The sequence below is a fragment of the Silene latifolia genome, chromosome 8 (genome assembly GCF_048544455.1).
Source record: "Silene latifolia isolate original U9 population chromosome 8, ASM4854445v1, whole genome shotgun sequence".
Classification (NCBI taxonomy): Eukaryota; Viridiplantae; Streptophyta; class Magnoliopsida; order Caryophyllales; family Caryophyllaceae; genus Silene; species Silene latifolia.
Genome location: NC_133533.1, coordinates 36318396 through 36329048, shown reverse-complemented (window position 1 = coordinate 36329048; position 10653 = coordinate 36318396).

The following is a 10653-nucleotide window of genomic DNA, read 5'->3' as shown; positions in this document are numbered from 1 at the left end:
TTTGAAGAGTTATGAGGAAGAGAAGAAGTAATGAGGCGGAAATAAGGTGAATAGAAGAGTTATAGGGTTTTGAAATAACCCGAGCTGGGTTGCGATAAACGGGTACTCGGTCGAGTATAGGGTTTACTCGGCCGAGTATGGCTTACTTGGTCGAGTATTTGGCCTGCTTGATCAAGTATCCAAAGATCAGTAGCAAGTATAATCTGTCATTCTGACTACTCGGTCGAGTACCTACTCACTCGGCCGAGTTTGACCCACTCGGTTGAGTATAAACTCTACTCGGACGAGTTCAACAGAACATGAATGGAGTTTTAAATTATCAAGTGTTTTTCCTGCAAAAAAAATAACAACGTTCGGAGTTCCACATAATCGAGCTCGTCACCGTTAGACCCTAATTCTATCACAACGAAGCACGTCACAAATCATAAATGTCATTAAGATTTCTACGAGCGACACATGTTTCTTTGCACATAACCGTAGTAAACAATTCATGCCACAAAAAATATACACGACCAATATTGACTACCTAATAGCTAGAATCTGTGGACACGGGGGGGCCTACGGGGGCGCTTGGGAAAACAAACGTTTGCATTTGTGGAGTCGCCACCAGTTTATTGTGGAAAATTGGAAACCGTTCGAATACTTCGCGTCATGTCAAGACACAAAGTAATGACATAGACACTAAGAAATAATTACCCTTAGCATTCTATGTCTAGAATGACTCTCGTGGATGCCAATGAACACGGATGTTCATAGAGATCTGGAGTAAGGGATGAGAATACGTATTAGGAAGCTCTTTTGATCGAACACCTATTCCCGCCCGCCTCGATAGCGGCCTCTACTAATGATTAGCGAAATCATTCATAGTTGATATGTTGTCGATTATATGCATGCAATGCAACATCCAATAAATTAATCCTAGCATGTGAGAATTAACTAAGTCGGTGAACATGTAATTTAGCATACAATTAGGTCGAATTAGGGATTTAAGGTTGTTTACATATGAAAGCATAGAAACGATAATAAAGAGTACAATAAATAAAATACAATAACTAAAATTACAATAATTACAATAGTTCAATGATTTATGTCGAAAATACGTTTAAAACGGATAATTTGAGAAAACAAAAGGAAAATAATTAGGGGTTAGAAATCGGACAGATTAATTGTGATATTACGATTAATAGTCGATTAATACGTAAAACTAACAAAATAGGTCAAAGCAAGAACGGAAGTTTAGAGAAATAATTCACCCCGGAACAGGCGCAGCAATGCTGCGTCCCTTGGAAGAGGCGTAGTGGTCACTGCGTCTGTTCCTGAGGTGAGTTCTGGCTGTAAAGCCGGAACTGCATATTGTTAATTTTCATTGGTGTTTTAATGATCGATAATTAATATTCGACTAAAGTAGAAGTGATTTAACAGATTAGTTACATGTGACGTGGTCATAAAAGCGGTAAAGAACAAACTTAAGTTAATTAGAATGAATTAAAGTGAATTATAGACTAATTACAAATTAGTTTTATTAATACAAATTAATTAGGTTTGCTATGTTAAGTTATTAAGAAAGGATGGTGAAAAACAGATGAAAAATATACAAAAGGCGAATTCCAGATATTTGATATGAACGAATCGAATCTCTAAATTCCGGGTTTGATTTTAATGACGAAGACCCGCAAATATTGATTATTTGGGATCTAAGTCGGATATAAAGGTGATAAATTATTATAAGCTATGTATTATAATTATGCGAGTGGAAATATGAAGAAAATAAGAAAAACGGAATAAAAGAGACGAATCAACGAAGAACAAAGGAAGAAGAAGAAAGGAAGAAACTGCGGCAGCCTCAGGAAGAGGCGCAGCAGATGCTGTGACTCTTCGAAGGGGCTCAATAGTTGCTGCGTTTCTTCTTGACGTCTGCCTTCTGTTAATCCGTGAAAATAGGTTTGATAAAAGGTTTTATAAAAGATTTTATAAATCGGTTTTAAACATGCTTTCGACGTATATCTTACATTAATTTATACAAAAAATAAAATACAATAATGAAACATGGGATTTACACCCTCAGACTGATATGTTTGACAAAACGAGATTAACTAAGTTAATGATTAGTGATTGCTCGACTCGAATGTATGATGAAAGTGCCCTCGTGAAAGGAATTAAATTAAATTGATTTGATTAATTGAGTGGAGTTGGTCAAATTGGTCGGTCATGCAAAACGAGACTGGTACTCAGAAGGATCCAAGCTTACGTGGTCGAAAGTTCAAGCACGTAGATGTCAATAAGCAAAGAGCGCGGTCTTAGAATGCAAAGGGAGAAGAGAAGGGCGGACACTCGCGTGAGAAATATGAGGAACGAAGGTCCCTATTTATACTAATCACACGAAGGAATTAGGGTTACGGTAAAACTTTGGAAACATATCTCGAAAAGATCTTAAAATACGCAGAAAAGGGCTGGGGAAGAGGCGCATCAACCACTGCGGCCTTTGGAAGAGGCACAGCAGGTGCTGTGTCCTTTCCCCAGAAGTTTCCTCATGCAGAAGAAATATTTTCCACGTTTCTGTTATGGAATTGCGGTAGATCTCTACTTCCTTATTGTTTAAAATATAATTTCGGGATATATTTTGCCAAAAGATAAAAATATTAAGATATGGAATAGAAATATCCGAAATATTCCAGAAAATTCCGACTCAGCATTTTAAACGGTTTATTAGAAAATGAAGACGGTTTTTTACCCAGACTCCAAATGAACTATAATTACTGTCGAAACGACTGTAATGGTGTGTATATGACCACCAAGGGTTAGACACAAGTATTTGAGGTATCACTTGACGATAAACTTAAGAAATGTCATAAATCGTTCCGTGTACCAAACATGCGGCCTAATCATCACCGGGTGGCTTGCGGGGGTGCAGAAATGAGGTATCTACAGAGCCCCTACTTTGACTGAGGCTTGGACAAGGCGAAAGTCAAAGTATAGCCATCAGGTCAATCGAAGATTACAACCTGACGACTATGGCGACGCGAGGTGGCTCAAGGGGTCTTAGCCAAGGACGTGTCGTCGGGAAAATTTTAGAGTCTGTCGACTATTAGGGAGGGTCGTTTAAAGTCCATTAGACTACGTAAGCAAGCTCGCCAACCATATGAAGAAATCATACTTGAGACTTCCTTCCTTTGTCGAACACCGAGGGGAAATAAAATGTAATATTGAAGGCAGCAGGGCGTCGGTAGAAACTGCTGGGGGGAACCTGCTTGCGTCAGTCTCAAGCGAAATCCATGTCTCGAGAAGTACAATCGGCTGTCATGAACTCTCGCTGGGAAAATAATAGGATATTGATAAAGGTGTGTCGAAACACCGTCGAAAATCCGCTCGTTGCTGAAAGCGAAGTCTCGATTAAATATCCTTGCTGGGCTTGATAAAGTATTGCGACAAGTCACAGTCTGCTCGAAGATAAAGTACTGCGACAATTCACAGTCTGCTCGAAGATAAAGTACTGCGACAGTTCACAATCTGCTCGATAAAATACGGGTCTTGAGTGAGTAATGCTGCAAAATACTACTGCGCTGGAACATATATATTGACGGCTAGGAACATCTTGATCGTCGCTGGGGAGAATGAAGACTTGGACGAAACCCTCAGTTGGAGCGAGCACTACTTCTGATACTTACATGCATGGTTAGTAGCCACACCAGAATGCGTCTAATAGGAAAACATAGCGCATAGACACATATGCACGTAAACAATTATCACATGGACCTCGAATGAGGAAACACATAGGTTTTTCAAAAGTTGTTTCTTTATAAAAGTTGTTTAAAACTTGCTCAAAGAAATTTGTTTGTCGTTTGTAATGCATTATGCATATTCAAATGGGATTTAGATATATGACTGACGCGACGTAGACCCTATACGGACGCGAAATCTAGACTTAGGTTTGACTGACGCGACATAGGGATGAAATCGATAGGACGCATGGATAACTTTGCCTAAGTATGCGCAACCCCCAGCTGAGTGTGAGTGACAATGCGTATCAGTTCTAAAGGTAGAAGAATCGCAAGAATGATGACGGCATATAAAGGCAAGACATGAGCCATGGATCAGCTGTCTACTTGGACATCTTTTGACATCGTCTTGCGCAAAAGAGACCCCTCTTGAGGAACGATAACTTAGATAACCGATCTAAAACCTTTGTCATTGTCCAGACCGGGCACTAACTAGACTTGAAAGAGACTCGAAGAGTAAATGGGCAAAGGAAGGGTGGCGTCTTCGAAAAGAAGCCCCCAGGATGAGAAGATGACTCTGGATTTTTGGTAAAAAAAGAGACTGAGCGACGAGAAGGAGCCCCCAGCAAAGAGGTATAAATGGAAATTATGGTTGGAAGGTTGAAATGGAAAGGGATGGTAATTGAGGTTGAAAGTTGATGGTTTAGGTGGTTGTGGTTAAACGTTTGATGGTCGGTGTGGTTGGTAATTGAGGTTTAAAGTTAAGAGTTAGGATGGTTGTGTCCATGAGGACTGCCTACGTAGTCACGTGTAGTGAAATCAAACCAGATCGTTGTTCTGAGGTTTGGTTAATTTTGTGTGGGTGTTGTGGTTGTATCCTTCTTGTGAAAGAAAGGACTGCCTACATATCCACCTGAAGAGGTGAAATCAAACCATGCTCATAGTTCAGGTGTGTGCCTAAGCCATGTTGTCAGGACCTTAAAGAGTATGGGTCACAAGGGTATATTCCTGTGGTGACTCGAAGAACTGATTTAAGATAACTCCCTCTGATAATAGACAAAAGAGATATAATTAAGTTTGTAAAAAAATCCCTTGTCATGTGAGCACACTTAGTGGACCCTAAGGATGATATGGGTATGTTCCGTTCTGGGTAGCAAAGTATTTGAAGACTCCGTGTATGGGTCAAGGTGAAACTGGATTGGATATTTGGAATGTGGAGCTTGGAAATAAGAGGCTTTGATGAACAAATCTATGGAGCTTGATTTTGTGGAGTTAAGGCTTTATGGGGTTTGGCTTGTAATATGGCTTGGAAATGGGGTCTCCTGGCTTGATGTAGCCTGAGCACATAAAGGTAGGTTAATCGACGTGGGATCAAGTTTCCATGTCTTGGCCCTAAAGGATGGGTATATTTGACAAGCTTGAGAGGATTCTCAAAATTCCTAACTATCTCCATATAACGGTTGTTGGGAAATGTGTCCTCAACGATAGTGCGATCACATGATTTAAATATCATTATTAAATCTCATTTTGATGAATACAATTGGGAAGTAATTTTGTTACTGTCAACTGGTCAACATATATCGGTAATGATTGGTGACTAGAGTTTGACATTCTTTGTCGTGTGACGGTGGTGATCAGTTGACCCCCTAGGTCATACCTAAAGGGCAATACACTTAATTGATTATTTAATTAATCGTAAAACGTTACGAGTTGATTAAATTACTTGAAAATTGACGGACGATTTTGGAAGTAAGATTTACGTATCAAATTGAAATGTGATTAAATGAGATACGGTCTGAGTAATCGAATTGTATCATTACTCGGATAAAATTATTGTTTAAAGAAACAATCGGAATTGAATGAATTATTGTAAATACGATTTATAAATTGGTAAAATATTTTGGCACAAGTAATTATGAAATTACTAAGTCGATTTTTGTATGTGACGTATTTTTATTAATACGTTGATTTTTAATATGTTAAAAATACATAACAAATATATGTGACATGTAACATGTAACATATAGACAATTGACAAAAATAATATGGAATCCATATTATAGAATGGGCCGAAAATTAGAAGGGTTTAAACTAATTATAAGTTGTTTGTAATTAGTGGATAAACACAATGATTAAAAAGCAACCTAGCCATGCAAGCCTATTGTTCCTTGTGAAGAACAATTTCTCCATGCATTGGCTCACCCATAAAGCTCCTCTTACACGGTTTTGGGGAAGAAAAATGATCATTGTTTTTCTCTATAATTTTACCTAATAATATACAAAAGCTAGTGTATTATTTTTCATTCTAATTCACTCATCCAATATACAAGTTCTAGTGAGAAGAAAATCCTCTCTTCTTCTCTCTTAAAAACCGAAAACACATAAGAGTTTTATAAAGTTTTTGGTTCATTTTTCTCCTAAATTAATATTATACTAGATCAAATAATATTAATTAGATTAAGTGTTAAGCCTTGGGTATAATACATAGGGAGAGATCTTATTCTTAGATCTTTATTCTTCCATAAGGATAAGCTCAAGAACAAAAGAGAAAGGTGATCTCTTTTGTGCCCTTCAATCCGAAATCAACTATGTAAGGACATTATTTCTCATCTTTTATATTATTGTTTGCATGCATAAAATCCGTTTTAATTTTATGACAAATTAATTAAACATATATGAGTATGTTAATATGTATATGAATCTACATTTCCTTCAATTGGTATCAGAGCCACGGTTGTTTGCATGCAAATTGGTTAAAAGTTTTTCCGAGTTATATGAATAACAAAATAAAACTTGTGAAATTTGTGTTATTTTGATATATCACGAAATTATTACATGCATGTTAATATTTCTGGTCCTAAAGTGGTTTAGGATATTTTGGTTAATTTTTCGGATTTTTATTGTTCATAATTTACAATAATGACATTTAAATGTGATTTTATGAGTAAAAATGTCATTTTTGGTCGAAAATTAGCTATACTTCAAATTTTAAGTTGGTTTTGGATATGTTGTTACATATATTATTTTGAGATAACCTGCAAATTTTCATAATTTTTGGACTTGTTATGCTCGAAAAATGAATTTTTCATTATTAAATTCGGATTTAAGAGAAAAATAGGTTAATATGAGTTAAATTTCGAATCTGGTCATAGAAAATTAATATGTTGTCACATGCAATTTTACAAGATGTGTGTAAAATAATTGGCTATAAAGAAGTCTTTTAGCATGATTTATGAATTTTTGAAGAAAAATAGCATAAATAGTGACATTATTAGTGAAAAATTAATAAAACATAATCTATGACTTAGGAAAAACGTCTAATGTTTCATTTTATTATATTTTTCAGATCTAAAATTGAAAAGTTAATGAATATAATTTTTCCATGTTTTTATGATTATTTTATTAAATATCGATAAACCGCAACATTGTTTTTCCGGAAAATTTTCGAAATTTTTAACCTAAGATTTTGAACATTATGAGTGTCATGGAATTTTTCCAGAATGTTCATGAATTTAAATTTCAAATTTTGAATTTATTTGAAATTTTTCGATTTATTTGAAGTTTTTTTTTTTTGGTGAAATGTGAGTGTAATATATATATATCAAATGATAATTACAAAAGTTTATCAAGCCAACATAAGTAAAATATCATTCTACTAGACGCATTTTAATAAACCAATCTCTCTCAGCCTGTGTTAGGGTAGCTCTTTCCAAGCCTCGAACTCGTGACCTCATCTCATCCATAATCATCTTTGCCACACACTCAGGCCGTACCAAAACAGCTTCATTTTTGCTTTTGTTTCTCTGTTTCAGGACTGGTATAGTGCACTCAACATCAAAGCCGATCGCACCCCTCTTTGCGCCTTTGTTCCGTCCTCTGCTCACACCAAAGTGAACCACATTCCTCATGGGGAAGTCCCACCTTGTTTTACTGTTTAATTCTCAGAATGACCCTTGTCTTTGTACATGCACTCAAAGAACAAGTGACCTGCAGATTCTTCATCCACTCCACATAAGTAGCACTTGTCCTCTATGTCCATACCAAAGCTCTTCAATCTAGCAACCGTGTTCAGAGCTTCATGTGCAATTAGCCACCCCAAAAATTGATGCTTGGGAATAGCCCATCCATTCCAGATTACCTTATACCAAGTGACACAAGGCCAATTCCCCTTAAACCAGTTATAACACCCAGCTGGTGTATAACCATCCTCTTTGTACCTCCCATTTGCCATCTGTATATCCAGCAGACCATTTCCTCTTTAACCTTGCATATTCTTCTCCAAATCCAACTCGAATTCGTGGTAGGGGAGTACTCCATCCACGCCCGTCCCTTTAGGTAGTTATTATGAACCCAATGTACCCAAATTGAATCCCTTTTCTCAGCTCCCCAGTCAACAAGCCTGCCTATCATAGCCTTGTTCCACTTTTTCCGATCTTTCGGTCCTAGTCCCCCTTCTTCCTTTGGTCTACAGACAGTATCCCATCCCACAAGAGGAGATCTCCGTAATCGCACTATTGTCCCAAAGGAAGTTCCCGCACACCGCCTCTATTCTCTTCATTATTCCTTTGGGTAAGATAAAAATGGAAGCCCAATATGAATGCAATGAGTTAAGCACACTTCTCACAATTACCAGTCTCCCTGCATAAGAAAACTTTCTTGATCCATAACCATGTATTCTTGAACAGATTTTATCCACGGACATTCACGATCCTGTCTTCCAATTCTGGTAGTTTGTATTGGCATCCCTAGATATTTGAATGGAATGCTCCCTTGGTGAATCTGAAACCTGCAAGATTTCATTCTTTATCCGCTCAGGTACATTTCTGAAATAGGCACTTGATTTTTGAGCACTAACTTTCAGTCCACTTGCTTTAGAGAAAGTAGCAAAAGATTTCAACAAAGAACATGATGGAGTTGGCATCCCCCTTACTAAAGAAGAACATCGTCCGCAAACATCGATGGTTAACCGTTGCTTTTTGCATAAGGGGTGAAATTTGAAGTCATACTTTGAGGAAGCATATTGCAGAGTACGGGTCAAGTATTCCATACAAAGAGTGAAAATCAAAGGCGACAAGGGGTCCCCCGCCCGAGGCCCCTCTTGCCCCGGAAGTACCCAAACAATTCTCCATTTACAGATAGGGAGTATGTAGTAGTAGTGATGCACTGCATTAGCATTTCAATAAACTCAGGTGGGAATTTGAGCTCCTCTAATAGCTGCCCTACAAACTCCCACTCCACTGTGTCATAAGCTTTCTGCAAATCTATCTTGAACAAACATCTTGGGGAGGCATGAGGTCTTTCATACAATCTTATCAAATCCTGGCAGATTAGAATATTCTCCTGAATGCTTCTTTGTTGAATGAAAGCACCTTGATTTTGTCCCACTAATTGTGGACACATCGCAAGCCTGGTACATAGAATTTTGGATATGACCTTATACACTACATTACAGCAGGCTATAGGTCGAAATTGAAGTACACTCTTTGGTCTATCACCCTTAGGAATTAAGGTTAAGGTAGTAGAGTTGAGCTGCTTAAGAAGCTGCCTATTCTGAAAGAAGTCCTGAACAGCTCTTATAACATCTCCTCCAACCTCTCCCCAAGCATCTTTGAAGAACTTACTAGTGTAGCCATCTGGTCCAGGTGATTTTATATCAGGAATGCTAAACATTGCCTCCTTTACCTCCTCTCCTGTAACAGGTCTCCTCAAGCTAGCCCAGTGAGCATCATTACATACAGGGCCTTTGTTGATAATACTCCTATGAATCTTCTTTATATCCTGGCTTGTTCCCAGCAAACTCTGATAGTATTCAAGGAATGCTTCCTGAACTTGCTCTTGGGTGTCACATAACTTACCCCTCATATCTTCTACCATGACCACCTTATTCATACTCCTCCTTTTCTTCAGCAAGCAATGAAAATAAGAGCTGTTGACATCCCCATCCTTAATCCATTCATGCTTGGATTTCTGAGACAAAAAGCTTTCCTTGGCCCTGGTTAACTCCTGTAATTGCAGTGAGGCTTCATATTCTTCAGAGATAAGCTGCATATTTGTTGGATCTTTATTAATTACCTCTTGCATATCCTCCACCTGCTTCTGCAAAATATTAGCAGAATTCTCAATGTCACTGTATCCCTCCTTGTTCAACCTCTTTAACTCAGGTTTCAACTGCTTCAAATTCTTAGCCAGTCTGAACATAGGTGTGCCAGGCCTACTTTTATCCCAATTCTCCCTCACAATGGGTAAAAACTTCTTAGATCCACCCCACATATTGTAATACTTGAAGCATCTCTTACTTTGGCCTTGATTAGAGCTTTTAAGAATACATGGTGTATGATCAAACATCCCCTCAGGGAGGAATTGTGCGTACACATCAGTGAAGCTGTCACACCAGGCCTTATTCACCAGAAATCTATCAAGCTTGCTATAAATCCTATCTTGAGGCTTCTGTTTGTTATTCCATGTAAACAATGCCCCTATATAGATAATATCCATCACCCCACAAATCGGACACACATCTTCTAAAAGGCTCCATCTCACTAGAGGGAGTACTCCCACCTACTCTCTCTGAAGCAGACAGAACACAATTAAAATCCCCTGCAACTGCCCATGGACCTGATACAGCACAAGCTACCCGTCTCAAGTTATCCCACAAAGGCTCTCTATCATGCATCCCATTAAAAGCATAAACCATAGTGAACCAAAAAGTCCTCCTATCCTCCAGAGAATCCACTTTCATATGGATATACTGAGCATTATACTCCAACACGTTCACCCTAAAGAGATTAGGCTTCCAAACTACCCAAATGCGTCCACCAGAATGATAGCCATTATTTGTTGTGATACACCAATTAGAAAAAGTACTTGCAGCCTTTGTGAAGGCCTTATTCTTTATTTTGGTCTCTAGTAAACCAAACAAACCTATATTTTGAAGTTG